The 12,578-nt window shown below is 46.3% G+C and overlaps 1 protein-coding gene across 1 annotated transcript in view; it reads left to right on the top strand.

The window, feature by feature from the left end:
- The window catches only part of brf1b (BRF1 RNA polymerase III transcription initiation factor subunit b), a 414,814-nt gene that overhangs the window by 397,605 nt on the left and 4,631 nt on the right, over nucleotides 1–12,578 (top strand). The gene's annotated exons all lie outside the window — the stretch shown is intronic.

Here is a 12,578-nt window from a genome sequence, read left to right as displayed (position 1 = left end):
AGTACCGACACTGAAAGTTTCGAATTTGATTACGTATTCAAGTTTTAAGGGGAGACTTCTGACTTGGACATGAGAGAGTCCCACCCATTGACTCACAGTTACACTCTGATATTGGTATTGGTATTGGTATTGGTTTATTATTGTCACTTCTACCGAGGTACAGTGAAAAACTTGTCTTACAAACCAATCTTACAGGTCAATTCATTACACAGTGCAGTTACATCAAGTTAGTACAGAGTGCATTGATGTAGTACAGGAAAAACAATAACAGTACAGAGTAAAATGTCACAGCTACAGAGAAAGTGCAGTGCAATAAGGTGCAAGGTCACAACAAGGTAGATCGTGAGGCCATAGGTCATAGTCCATCTCATTGTATAAGGGAACTGTTCAATAGTCTTATCACAGTGGGGTAGAAGCTGTCCTTAAGTCTGGTGGTACGTGCCTTCAGGCTCCTGTATCTTCTGCCTGATGGAAGAGTAGAGAAGAGAGAATGTCCCGGGTGGGTGGGGTCTTTGATTATGCTGGCTGCTTCACCAAGACAGCGAGAGGTAAAGACAGAGTCCAGGGAGGGGAGGCTGGTGTCCATGATGCGCTGGGCTGTGTCTACAACTCTCTGCAGCTTCTTGCGGTCTTGGGCAGAGCAGTTCCCATACCAAGCAGTGATACATCCTGATAGGATGCTTTCTATGGTGCATCGGTAAAAGTTGGTGAGAGTCAAAGGGGACAAACCAAATTTCTCTATCCTCCTGAGGAAGTAGAGGTGCTGGTGAACTTTCTTGGCAGTGGCATCTACGTGATTTGACCGGGACAGGCTGTTGGTGATGTTCACTCCCAGGAACTTGAAGCTGTCAACCCTCTCGACCTCAGCACTATTGATGTAGACAGGTGCATGTACACCGCCCCCTTTCCTGAAGTCAATGACCAGCTCTTTAGTTTTGTTGACATTGAAGGAAAGGTTGTTGTCATGACACCATTCCACTAAGCTCTCTATCTCCTTCCTGTACTCCAATTCATCCTGAGGTGAACCATATTGAGGTGCACTCCTATTATATGGCTGCTGCTTCTTTGCCATAAGACCATACGATATAGGTCTGCTCTGCCATTCGATCATGGCTGACTTTTATTTTTCTTTTCTCCTGCCTTCTCCCCATAACCCTTAACCCCTCCCGCATCCCTCCTTACCAATCAATCTCTGCTTTAAATACACCCAATGACTTGGCCTCCACAGCCATCCGCAGTGTACAAGATGATAAGAGGCATAGATCAAGTGGACAGTCAGAGACTTTTTCCCAGGGCGACAATGGCTAACACAAGAGGGGCATAATTTTAAGGTGATTGGAGGAAGGTATAAGGGGGATGTCAGAGGTAAGTTTTTTTACACAGAGAGCAGTGGGTGCGTGGAACGCACTGCCGGCAGAGGTTGTGGAGGCAGATACATTAGGGACGTTTAAGAGACTCTTAGATAGACACATGAATGATAGAGAAATGGAGGGCTATGTGGGAGGGAAGGGTTGGATAGATCTCAGAGCAGGATAAAATGTCGGCACAACATCGTGGGCCAAGGGGCCTGTACTGTGCTGTAATGTTCTGTGTTTTAACACTGGCTGACCCAGTGTTCCTGGACCTGTGTGACAGCAGTAATAACCACTGTCTTTTGAGGCCGTGGAATTAGAATGAGTACGTTTTAATGAGGATCCACTGGGGGGGCAAGACTGATCAAAAAGTCAGAAGTCAAAGTCAAGTTTATTGTCATATGCACAAGTCCATGTGTGCACAGGTGCAATGAAAAACTTACCTGCAGCAGCATCACAGGCACAGAGCATCAGATAAGCAGCATTCACAAGAAAATAAAACATAAATTATACACAACTTTTACAAGGAAGAGCACAATTAAAACAAAAAAAAACAAAATCCATCTAAGTGCGAAGTCTTCAAAGTGGTCATAGTGTTGCTAAACTGCAGTGATTAGGTTGTTTCAAGAACTGAATGGTTGAAGGGAAGTAGCTGTTCCTGAACCTGGTGGTGTGGGACTTCAGGCTTCTGTACCTCCTGCCCGACGGGAGCTGCGAGAAGATGGTATGGCCCGGATGGTGGGGATCTTCGATGATGGATGTTGCCTTCTTGAGGCAGTGCCTCGTAGATACTCCCGATGGTGGGGAGGGACGTGCCCGTGATGTATTAGGCAGAGTCCAATTTGATGCCAGCAGGTGTAGTAATTCCAACCCCATAGCGCACACTAAACCTGCTCACCTGGCCTGACGTAAATGCAACTCCAGGTGCACAACCCTAAACTGCTCACAGTCAGCCGGCCTTTCGGACTGGAATATTAAATGATAGCTTTGGCAGTGACACCACACAATGGGGAGACTGTACTAAAAGCATGGATGCAGTGGTTTAAGGTTTATAAAATCATGAGGGACAGAGGTAAGGTGTTTAGCAACATTATTACTAGACAGGGTGGTGAAGAAGGCATTTGACACGCTTGGTTTCATCAGTCAGAATATCGAGTGCAGAGTTGGGACGTCATGTTACAGCTGTACAAAATGTTGGGAAGCCACATTTAGAGTACTACGTACAGTTCTGGGCGCCCTGCTAGAGGAAGGATGTCATTAAACTAGAAAAGGTGCAAAAAAGATTTACAAAGATGTTACCAGGACTGGAGGGCATAGGTTATAAGGAGAGACTGACTAGGCTAGGACTTCTTTCCCTGGATTATAGAGGGATGACCTTACAGAGGTTTATAAAATCATGAGAGGCATAGATAAGGTGAATGGTCCAGGACAGGGGAGTCCAAAACTAGAGGGTGTAGGTTTAAAATGAGAGGGGAAAGATTTAAAAGAGACCTGAGGGGCAACATTTTCACACAGAGGGTCAGGGGAAGTAGTAGAGGCAGGAACAATGTTTAGAAGACATTTGGACATGTAAATGGATAGGAAAGGTTTCGAGGGATATGGGCCAAACGCTCAGATAGGCAACTTGGTCGGCATGGACGAGTTGGGCCGAAGGCTGTATAACTCATCGACAGTGTGAGGGAAAGAAGGCAAAGAGCCATAGGGGTGCAGTTGGGATTAACTGGGGCTTAGTTTCCATGCAGACAGTGAGCTTGAAGAACTTGGTAGTACATGGACTGCTCCCTCCTGCGCAGGTGTTACACATGTCAATCCACAGGCTGGTGCGTTGCTCCATGTCCCTTCTCCGCTCCATGCAGCAGCTGCTTTAATATCATTTCCTTCTGGCGCCTTTGTCTCCACCACAGGTTACAGACTTCTCTCTCCCTCTGTTTGAACACACACTCAAATGTTCACTTATCCTCGCGCCGCTTGGCTGAGCAATCTCTGCTCGCAACATTGACAGATTTAAGAAGCTTGGCACGGCGCACCTGCTGTCTCAGTGTTGGGTAGTGTCAGACGGTAAATCGAACAATTTAGCAAATCCTCGCCACTTACCGTCTCGTTAATAGAGAAACTGCATTTAAACAAAGTTTTATAACGTCTTTCCGGTTTGGCCTAAAACACTTCATGTAGAACGGACTGCCTTGAGGTACACTGACTGCACTGTTATCAATTGCAACAGTTATTTTGTGCACAGCGAGATCCCACTAACAGCAGTGTGATGAATAGCCAAAAAAAAAACTGGGAGAATTGCCTTGCGTATCTTTAAGTGAGATCTTTAGCCGCTCCCTGAAAGGCAGGCATGATCTCAGTAGACCACTCAGCCCCTTGAATAGCATCCTATCTGGATGTATCACGGCTTGGTACGGCAACTGCTCTGCCCAGGATCACAAGAAGCTGCAGGAAGTTGTGGACATAGCCCAGTGCATCACGGACACCAGCCTCCCCTCCATGGACTCTATCTTTACCTCTCGCTGTCTTGGTGAAGCAGCCAGCATAATCAAAGACCCCACCCACCCGGGACATTCTCTCTTCTCTCCTCTTCCATCGGGTAGAAGATACAGGACCCTGAGGGCACGTACCACCAGACTTAAGGACAGCTTCTACCCCACTGTGATAAGACTATCGAACAGTTCCCGTATACAATGAGATGGACTCTGACCTCACGATCTATCTTGTTGTGACCTTGCACCTTATTGCACTGCACTTTCTCTGTAGCTGTGACACTTTACTCTGTACTGTTATTGTTTTTACCTGTACTACATCAATGCACTCTGTACTAACCCAATGTAACTGCACTGTTTCATGAATTGACCTCGATGATCACTTTGCAAGACAAGTTTTTCACTGTACCTCGGTACAAGTGACAATAATAAACCAATACCAATACCAATAAGATCATGGCTGGCCCAATATTAGCCTCAGCACCACTTTCCCACTCTCCTCCCATATCCATTGCCTCCCTCACACCTCAACGCTCGTCAGTTGCTGCCTTAAATATATACAATGACTCTATCGCCTCTTCTCTCTGGAGTAGAGAACTCTAAAGGTTCACGATCCTCTGAGAGAAAACATTCCTCCTTATCCCCAAGTGAAGTGGGTGACCCCTTATGCTGAAACCATGTCCCCGAGTTCCAGACAACCTCATTAGGGGAGTCACCCTCTCAGCATCCACATTGACCTTGACTTGAGGAACTTTATTCCCCTTCTGATGCTGTTTGACCTGCTGAGTGCTTCCAGCATTTTCTATTTTTATTCCCTGAGAATCTTCTATATTTCAGTCAGGTCACCTCTCATACTTCCAATGAATCCATGTCCAGCCTTCTCAACCCTTCTTCATGCATCAACCTCTTCATCCCAGGAATCAACCTTGTTACCTTCTCAACCGCGCCTTAAATGCAAGTATATCTTTATTTAAATACACAGACCAAAACCATACACAGTACACCAGGCGAACTCTCACCACAGCTCTGTAAGGCTGCATTAGAACTTCCCCACTTTCATATCCCATCCCCCTTACATTAAAGGACCAAATTCCATTAGCCTTTCTAATTACTTGCTGTACCCTGCGTGCTAGCTTCTTATGTTCCACGCACGAGGACCTCCTGATCTCCTTCTACTGCAGCAGTTTGTAGTCTCACACTGCTTGAATAATAATTTGCCTTTTTATTCTTTCTTCTAAAGGAGTAACGAGGTCATATTCGGAACCGTCCATGAACTACTTCATTATTCCTTTATTTTGCACTATTTATTTATTTTTGTAATTTATAATAATTTTTGTCTTTGCACTGTACTGCTGCCACAAAACAACACATTTCACCATGTAATTCAGCGATAATAAATCTGATTCTGACTCTAAAGTGAATCACCTCACATTTTCTCACATTACATTTCTGCCAGCTTCATGCCCACTCACTTGATCTACTATATCCCTTTGCAGGCATGTTGTGTCTGCCTCACAGCTTGTGAACCCACCTCGCTTGGTATTATCAGGAAGTTTGACTACATTCAGACCGTTCATCCCAGTCATTAATATAGATTGTAGATAGTTCAGGCCCTCGTGGAACTGCACCAACTACTGATTGCCAATCCTAAACTGACCCATTTATCTCAACTCTCTGTTTTCTATTCATTTTCCACTCCTCTATCCATGCCAAGGTGTTACCCCCAACTCCTTCTGCAATATTCTTTGATATGGCACCTTATAAAATGTCTTCTGGAAATCTAGATACACTACATCTACTGGTTCCCCTTTATCCAGCCTGTTACATCTTCAAGGAACAAATCTGTCAAACACTATTTCCCTTTCATAACAGCACATCACAGAAACCAGCCTCCCCTCCATGTACACTTCCTACTGCCTCAGTAAAGCAGCCATCATAATCAAAGACCCCACCCACTCCAGATATTCTCTCTTCTCCCCTCTTCCATCCGGCAGAAGATACAAAAGCCTGAAAGCATGGAGCACCAGGCTCCAGGACAGCTTCTATCCTGCTGTTATGAGACTATTGAACAGTTCCCTACTACGATAAGATGGACTCTTGACCTCACAATCTACCTCGTTATGGCCTTGCACCTTATTGTCTGCCTGCACTGCACTTTCTCTGTAACTGTTACACTTTATTCTGCATTCTGTTATTGTTTTCCCTTGTACTACCTCAATGCACTGATGTGATGAAATGGCCTGCATGAACGGAATGCAGGACAAGTTTTTCACTGTACCTCGGTACACATGACAATAATAAACCAATTTTACCATGTTGACTTTTATGATTTTCTAAATGTCCTCCTGTTACCTCCTTCATAATAGATTACCTGCTTTTGTCTGGTGCCTCTGGAATGCGTATTGGGACACTAATTGACGCTAAAGGCATTCAAAAGTGCAAATGGTGTCAGTGACTTTCGTTGAGGCCGTCATTGTCTGACACTTGCATGATGCGAAGGTCACTTGCCACCACTAGCTGAAGGCTGAATTTTGTGTTGACCCTCGGGGTGTAGTCACAGGCTGCTCCACTCTGAGGAACTATGAAAGGAACTGAGTACTCTGCAGTCCTCAGAGAATATCTCCATTTCTTAACCGAATGGCAGTGGGAAGGTCCTTGATGCAGCAGCTGAAGATGTTTGGGCAGAGGATATTTTTGCTTTTGGTGTTATCATGGCTCACGTTTAAAGTTCTCTTCCTGGTTTTCACTTCCCTCCATGGTCTCACCCTCCCTGTCTCTGTAGTCTCTCCAGTCCTACAGCCCTCTGAGATTTCCAGTCTACCCCAATTCTAGCCCCCTCTATGTCCCCTATATTAGTCGCTCCACCATCACTGAGCTGTACCTTCAGCTGCCTGCTGCCTGGACTGAACTTCGTCTCTGAACCCTCTTGTCATAGAGTCATACAACACGGAAACAGGCCCTTCGGCCCAACTTGTCCATGCTGACCAAGACGCCCATCTAAGCTAGTCCCATTTGCCTGCATTTGGCCCATATCTCTCTAAACTTTTTCTATCCATGGACCCGTCCAAATAGCTTTTAAATGCTGTTATTGTACCTACCACTTTCTCTGACAGCTTGTTCCATATACCCACCACCCTCTGTGTGAAGGACTTGCCCCTCAGGTCCCTTTTAAATCTTTCCCTTCTCAACTTAAACTCATGCCTTCTAGTTCTTGATTCCCATTCCCTGGGAAAAAGACTGTGTGCATTCACCCTATCCATGCCCCTCATGATTGTACACACCCCTATAAGGTCACCCCTTAGTCTCCTCCGCTCCAAGGAGTAGAGACCCAGCCTGGCCAACCTCTCCCTATAACTCAGGCCCTGGATTCCTGGCAACATTCTCGTAAGTATTCTTTGCACTCTTTCAAAGAACATTACAGCACAGTACAGGCCCTTCAGCCCACGATGTTGTGCCGACATTTTATCCTGCTCCAAGATCTATCTAACCCTTCCTCCCACATAGCCCTCCATTTTTCTATCGTTCGTGTGGCTATCTAAGAGTCTCTTAAATGCATCTGCTCCCACAACCTCTGCCGGCAGTGCGTTCCACGTACCCACCACCCCCTGTGTAAAAAACCTACCTCTGACATCCCTCTTATTCCTTCCAACTTAAACTACACAATATTCCAAGTGCAGCCTCACCAACATCTCGTACAACTGCAACATAACATCCCAAATGCTATACTCAATGCCCTGACTGATGAAGGCCAGCGTGCCAAATGCCTTCTTCACCGCCCTGTCTACCTGTGACACTGCTTTCAGCGAACCATGTACTTGTACTCCTAGGTCCCACTGTTCTATCTTCTTCCATAAAATTACTTCCGTGACCAAGCCTTCGTTCTCTTTGAATATCTCCTGTGTGGTTTGATGAGAGATTTTGTTTGATAATGCTCTTTGGAACATTTTATTACATCTGAAACACTGAGTTGTAATTGTCATTGAGTCCAGCTGGTTCCCCTTGAATGGTGAGAGGGAGTGCCATCGGTATTGAATAATCATGGAAGTGACCTCATTGTAGGTGCAAAGTGCACTCTTTCTGTGTGATGCACATTGTGCTGGTGCACAGTGGGTAGCCAGTAATGTGTTTGCAACAAATGGGACCACTCAATTATGCTGGGATGTTTTAAACAGGTGCCAGATTTCTCCTAGTAACTCATTTCACAAGAGAGCCACAGAATAGATGAAGCTTAGAATCGTAGATGATCCCAGCAGCAACATTCCTGCATTTACAAGGAAGCCTTAGCTTAGGAAAACATCCCGATGTGATTTACAGAAGTGCTGTCAGACAGAATTTGACACCAAGCCCTGCAAGTGATTTTCGAATAGATGAATCTTGGTCTGACAGGGTTTTAAGCATCAGAGGGGTGGGGAGGGAATTCTTAAGCTTACAGTCTCGACAGCTGCAGGCTTGGCTGCCATTGGTGAGGTGGAGTGGGGGAAGGAGGAATGAAGCTAGTGAGCAAAGTGGGGTTCTTGGAGAGTGGTCGGGCTGGCAGAGGTTACAGGGATGTATTGGTATTGATATTGGTATTGGTTTATTATTGTCACTTGTACCGAGGTACAGTGAAAAACTTGTCCTGCATACTGTTCATACAGATCAATTCATTACACAGTGCAGTTACATTGGGTTAGTACAGAGTGCATTGATGTAGTACAGGTAAAACCAATAACAGTACAGAGTAAAGTGTCACAGCTACAGAGGAAGTGCAGTGCAATAAGGTGCAAGGTCACAACAAGGTAGATCATGAGGTCATAGTCCATCTCATCGTATAAAGGAACCGTTCAATAGTCTTATCACAGTGGGATAGAAGCTGTCCTTGAACCTGGTGGTACGTGCCCTCAAGGCTCATGTATCTTCTGCCCGATGGGAGAGGAGAGAAGAGAGAATGACCCGGGTGGGCGGGGTCTTTGATTACGCTGGCTGCTACACCAAGACAACGAGAGGTATAGACAGATAAGGAAGACAGCCAAAGGGAGCATGGGAATGTCTGGACACAATAAGTGCATGGATAAGATCATCAGTAGTCGGCTCATGCCCCGAAACAGGGCATGCAGTCCGGCAATCCTCGCCCACGATGTTATTTTCACCTTGTTTCCCGCCACTTGTTTCCCACACTCTGCAAAATTCCTCTTTGTCCAGTTCCTGCTGCTCCTCCAAGTGGTTTATGTGATGTGAGGTATGATCAGGGCAGTTCTGGTGTTCATACAGTTGAATAGCCTGGCAGGTCACTACAGGTCATTTCTGAGCCATGTCTTAATCACTCTTGGCCCACCTCTCCTGCTTACTCACCCCTTCCTGTAGTCTCTTCCTCTGACTCAAGTTCTTCTGTGGTTCCCCTTCCCTTTGCATGAGACAGACCCAGTTAGCGCTCTGCGTCTGTTGTCTGGACAGGTGCAGGGCCTTACTGAATGCAGCTGTGCAATGATATGGCTTGGACTGGCGTGCGCATTGCATGATCCATAAACTCGGCCAGTTTCACTTTGTTGCCAGACACGTGACTGAGATCGTTAAGAAACAGGTAACCACTACCACCCCCCAAATCACCAGCATTTTAGCTGTTTATATTCACAGGGAGTTAGCAGGATTTCAGGAATAATCACAGTTCGGTCTTCAGTCAGGCACGTATATCCCTGCACACACTGCACTTGATATTTGGAATCATACAGTAAAACATACGATGTATATTTCTCCCAGGGTCAGACACAGAGTGAAGCTCCCTCTACACTGTCCCATTACACACTCCTGGGGTCAGACACAGGGTGAAGTTCCCTCCACACCATCCCATCACACACTCCCGGGGTCAGACACAGAGTGAAGCTCCCTCTACACTGTCCCATCACACACTCCTGGGGTCAGACACAGGGGTGAAGCTCCCTCCGCACCGTCCCATCACACACATCCTGAGGTCATACTATAGTGAAGCTCCCTACTACACCGTCCCATCACACACTGCCGGGGTCAGACACTAGGGTGAAGCTCCCTCCGCACCGTCCCATCACACACTCCCGGGTCAGACACAGGGGTGAAGCTCCTCTACACTGTTCCGATCACACACTCCCGGGGTCAGACGCAGAGTGAAGCTCCCTCTACACCGTCCCATCACACACTCCCGGGGTCAGACACAGAATGAAGCTCCCTCTACACTGTCCTGTCACATAGTCCCTGGGCAGAAGTTAGTCAGAGAGGTGGTCTCTCTACACTGTCCCACCAAACATCACCAGCACAAGTGCTCAGCCAAGCACTGTGGGTCTGGACCGTGTTATATTTGAGGGGATATGGGGCAGTCCAGTCTACCTACATAGAAATCAATTACTATTTAAGTCAGAAACTGCAAAGTACTGTCGGATCCAGTTATTTTCAAATCCACAAGTTCTTTCAGGAGTCCAGGAATGAGTGAAAACAACTTGGTGCTTCACAAGTTTTATTGCTTTATTGGAAAAGTTTAAAACAAAGAAAGAGTCACAGAGAACATGAGACAAAAGGAACAAAAGGAAGCTCAGACCGGGGGGGAGGAAGAGCAACGAGAGAGATTAACGAAAGCGACACCTTTATACCTGAGATAAGAGATGCTCTTTAGCTAACAATAGTCCACTCAGGAAACCTATTAGATACCTGTGGCCAAACCAACCAATGAAGAAATCACATATTCACCTGATGGACGAACCAATAATCTAGCAAGCGGCCATTCCTTGTGCAGCCACTTGAGGTGTATTAAACACTATACATGTTAAAAAGCTAATTAAAACAGTCGAATCCAACAGTACTGAGCAGCCACACAGTTAAATGATCGGCTACAGGCCTTTCTTGTAACCTTGAAATTAATTATACCAGAGCGTCACAGTTGCAAGGAAGCCAGAGCGCTCCAATCACTCAGTCTGTGTCAGCCGGTGTGCCAGCTTGTGCTGGCCTTCCTCACAGCAGCACGGATCAGTCCCCCTCATTAAGCACAGATCATTTCCTAAGTGAGTTAATTAGGAGCTGCTGTCCCTCGGGTCCCTTCACTCTGTAATTCCTCCGACACTGCGTGAACATGAGCTGCCACTCACATCTATAAAACCTGTCTCCATTTGGGTCTCTCCTGCAGAGACGGACGGGGTGACCCAGCTTTACCCTGCTGAGGGAGACTCATCCAAATGTTCTGTATTCCTCTGTAAGCTTGGGCAGTGACTGGTGTTGAGACTGCCCGACCTTGGGTAAAGTCAAAGTCGAGTTTATTGTCAGATGCACAAGTCCACGTGTGCACAGGTGCAATGAAAAACTTACCCACAGCAGCATCACAGGCACAGAGCATCAGATAAGCAGCATTCACAAGAAAAACATAAATTTTACATAATTTTTACAAGAAAGAACACAATTAGAGCAAAAAAAACCTGTCCATTTTAGTGCAATGTGGTCATCATGTTGCTATACTGAGGTAGTGATTAGGGTTTTGCCGGCTAGTTCAAGAACCAAATAGTTGAAGGGAAGTAGCTGTTCCTGAACCTGGTGGTGTGGGACTTCAGGCTTCTGTACCTCCTGCCCGATGGTTGCTGCGAGAAGATGGCATGGCCCGAGATGGTGGGGGGTCTTTGATGATGGATGTTGCCTTCTTGAGGCAGCGCCTCCTGTAGATACTCCCGATGGTAGGGAGGGATGTGCCCGTGATGTATTGGGGCTGAGTCCACCACTCTCTGCAACTTCTGAGTTCCTGCGCATTCGACTTGTCATACCAGACCGTGATGCAGCCGGTCAGGATACTTCCATGAGTACATCAATAGTTTGTTAGAGTGTTCAGTGACAAGCTGAACCTCCTTAACCTCCTAAGAAAGTAAAGACGCTGGCGTACTTTCCTTATGATTGCATCTAAGGTGGTAAGTAAAGTTTTAACCACACTCTGTCCTGCCTCTATCCACTCACAATGCAGGTCCAGGTCCAGTCAATTATCTCCAGAGTCCACAGTAAAGACTCCCCTATATAAACGCTGTCTCTCCCTCAGCCACCTCAGCGTACCCACTACCCTCATTTAACTCTTGGTCCCTGATTTTAAAAATTCTCATCCAATTCATCAGAGAAATATATTTCAAAGGAAGTGTCTGCATTGTTCTTCTTGCTCTGATACATTGGAACATATTCTGCCTTACTCTACATATTACAAGACAGAAGGAGGCCTTTTGGCCCATTGGGTCCATGCTAGCTCCCAACAGATGCTGGAATCTGGAGCAACACACTAAAGCGCTGGAGGAACTCAGCAGGTCAGGCAGCATCTAGAGTCCAGATGAAGGGTCTCGACCCAAAACGTCAACTATCCGTTTCCTTCCATAGATGCTGCCTGACCCGCTGAGTTCCTCCAGCATTTTGTGTGTTGCTCCCAACAGAGCAACCCTATCAGTCCCACTCCCTAGGCTGGGGTTATATTCCCTGGGGCGTAGGAGGCTGTAGAGGGGACCTTATACAGGTTTATAAAATCATGAGGGGCATAGATAAGGTGGATGGTCACAGTCCTTTGCCTAAAGTAGGGGACTCTAAAAGTAGAGTTTTAAGGTGAGAGGGGAAAGATTTAAAGGGGTAACTTCTTCACACAGAGTGTGGTGGAGATATGGAACAAGCTGCCAGAGGAAGTGGCAGAGATGGGTACAATTACAAAGCTTAAAAGACACTTGGACAGGTACATGGATAGGAAAAGTTCAGATGGATATGGGCCAAACTCAGGCAAATGGGACTG

Source organism: Pristis pectinata, chromosome 1, assembly GCF_009764475.1.
Source record: "Pristis pectinata isolate sPriPec2 chromosome 1, sPriPec2.1.pri, whole genome shotgun sequence".
NCBI classification, from domain to species: domain Eukaryota; kingdom Metazoa; phylum Chordata; class Chondrichthyes; order Rhinopristiformes; family Pristidae; genus Pristis; species Pristis pectinata.
The sequence above is the reverse complement of the archived record's forward strand: the minus strand, read 5'-3'. Positions and strand labels throughout refer to the sequence as shown.